General features: G+C 55.1%; 1 pseudogene; it reads left to right on the forward strand.

Moving 5' to 3' along the window:
- Positions 1-749: 749 nt before the first annotated feature.
- LOC124665022 lies at positions 750-2499 on the forward strand (annotated as a pseudogene).
- The last annotated feature ends 258 nt before the right edge of the window (positions 2500-2757 follow it).

The following is a 2757-nucleotide window of genomic DNA, read 5'->3' on the forward strand; positions in this document are numbered from 1 at the left end:
GAAGATCTGATGCAAATCTCCCGGCATGACGCCGAAGACGAGCATCTTGCCCAACTCTACAGCTAGAATTACAACTACACCTACAGCTACTAGATACAGAGAGGCGAGCTACCCTTTCATCTCTTCCCCGGCAGGCAACGCCGTCGAAGTTGATCTGGAGGAGCACTCGCTCACGGAAGATGACTCTCAAAGCGGCAAGACAGAGAGCTCCGGAAGCGACTCGAGTGTGTGTTCTCTCTCTCAAAGCACCAAACCGAGTGAAATCGACAGACAAAACGTGCACGGGAGGTCCTCTGCACGATAGTAGAAAGAAATTTATGCACATCTGGCAACATTAATTGGTGCTATGTGTGAAAAGTTCACTATAATTCCGAGGATTGGATTTTGCAAGGAAAAAAATCAAAAATCGGCTGAAATTCCCCCATTTCGTTTGTGCTGGTAAGAATATTTACCAGATGAGATCTTCTAGATTGTGATATATATTTTTTATTGATTTCGGTGAAAAAAATTGAATTTTCTAGAAAATGAATTGGACAGATTTTGTTCTAACATTCAAATTTTGGTTCTCTCGTTCATCATAGATATGACAGAACCAATATGAAATGGCCGAAATTAGCCTATTTTATTCAGTCCCGCTGAAGTCCCAAAAAAGAAATCCAAACCCTTGCTATAAATAGGGTCCCTAACCCTGCTCTCAGCCGCATGCAAAAACATATCATTTCACATATCTAGCAAGTGACAGAGATACCATGGACAGTTTCCCAAAGCGCGATGGTAACCACGTTCCTCTGAGCCCCATCACCTTCCTAACAAGGGCCGCCTCCGCCTACGCCGACCGCACCTCCCTCATCTACGGCAGCACCACCTTCACCTGGATGCAGACGTACCAACGCTGCTGCCGCCTCGCCGCCGCACTCCAGGAGATGGCCGTGTCCAAGAACCACGTCGTACGTTCAATGCTTAATTCCTTTATCCCTTTTATTATTGTTATTCCTACCTTAACTGGAGTATCAAACACTTTCTCGCATTGAAGGTCTCGGTTCTTGCACCCAACACGCCGGCGTTGTACGAGTTGCACTACGCGGTGCCGATGGCCGGCGCGGTTTTCAACCCCATCAACTCACGCTTGGACGCGGCCGGCGTGGCTACCATCATCAGCCATGCCGAACCAAAGGTGCTATTTGTGGACTACGAGTACATAGGCGTCGCAACCGAGGCGATCAAAGCCTGTAGCACCGACGCGCCGCCGCCGGTGCTCGTGGTGATCGACGACCAAGACAAGCCGACGGGCGCCCGTATGGCCGGCGCCGACCTCGAGTACGAGCAGCTGGTGGCACGCGGCGACCCGGCGCGGTACTCTCCCCGTGACGTTAGCGACGAGTGGGACGCCATCACTCTCAACTACACCTCCGGCACGACGTCGGCTCCCAAGGGCGTCGTGTACAGCCACCGCGGTGCCTATCTCAGCACCGTGTCCAATATGATCCAGTGGGGTCTCGGCCATGAGCCCGTCTACCTGTGGTCGCTCCCCATGTTCCACTGCAACGGCTGGGCCTTCACGTGGGGAGTGGCGGCGTGCGGCGGTGTCAACATCTGCATCCGCGTGCCCACCGCCGCCAACATGTACGCCGCTATTGCCGCCCACGGGGTCACCCACATGTGCGCGGCGCCGGTGCTGTTCAATATCCTCATAGAGGGCCGCCGTGAGCGGCTGCCCTATCCCGTACACGTGCTCACAGGCGGCGCGCCGCCGCCGGCGGGGCTACTCCAGAGCGTTGAGCAGCTCGGCTTCAAGGTGACACACTCGTACGGCATGACGGAGTCGACTGGGCCGGCAACGCTGTGCGAGTGGCGGGAGCAGTGGGATGTGCTGCCGGCGCCGGAGCGCGCGGCGCTAAAGGCGCGGCAGGGCGTGAGCGCGCTCTCACTCGCCGCCCTAGACGTAAAGGACCTCAAGACCATGGCGAGCGTGCCGCGCAATGGGGCCACCCTCGGCGAGATCGTGCTGCGCGGGAGCAGCGTCATGAAGGGGTACTACAAGAACCCGGAGGCCACGAGGCGGCATTCCGCGGTGGGTGGTTCCTGACCGGCGACGTCGGGGTGGTGCACCCGGATGGGTACGTGGAGATCAAGGACCGGTCCAAGGACGTGATTATCTCCGGCGGAGAAAACATCAGCAGCGTCGAGGTGGAGTCGGCGCTGTACGGCCACCCGGCGGTGCGGGAGGCGGCGGTGGTGGCCATGCCGCACCCGCACTGGGGCGAGTCACCGTGCGCGTTCATGTCGCTCAAGGACGGAGCCTCTGAGGTCAAGGAAGAGGAGATCGTGTCTTTCTGCCGGACCAAGATGGCGCGCTTCATGGTGCCGAAGAAGGTGGTGTTCGTGGATCAGCTGCCCAGGAACTCCACGGGGAAGGTGCAGAAGCTTCTGCTCCGTGACAGGGCGCGTGCGTTGGCTAACAGCAATGAACAGCATCTGATCACGGCGTCCAGGCTTTGATTTCTCGTCAAATTCGCCGGCCTGGAAATACATTTTACAGGTTGCCAGTCATGTTGTATGGGCCTCTTTTTTTTTTTTTTTTACTTTGGGCTGCGTGGTCACTGGACGACCTGCTTTTCTTGGGATTTTCTGTTCTTTTCTAAGTTGCTGTATGATTGCATAATTATTACGGAGTACATCCTTTGTTCCGATCTATAAGACTTGCGCGTATTTAGATTGTCAATTTAATCAAGATAATATAAATTGTAGAATATAAAA

This window comes from Lolium rigidum, chromosome 6, assembly GCF_022539505.1.
Source record: "Lolium rigidum isolate FL_2022 chromosome 6, APGP_CSIRO_Lrig_0.1, whole genome shotgun sequence".
Lineage (NCBI taxonomy): Eukaryota > Viridiplantae > Streptophyta > Magnoliopsida > Poales > Poaceae > Lolium > Lolium rigidum.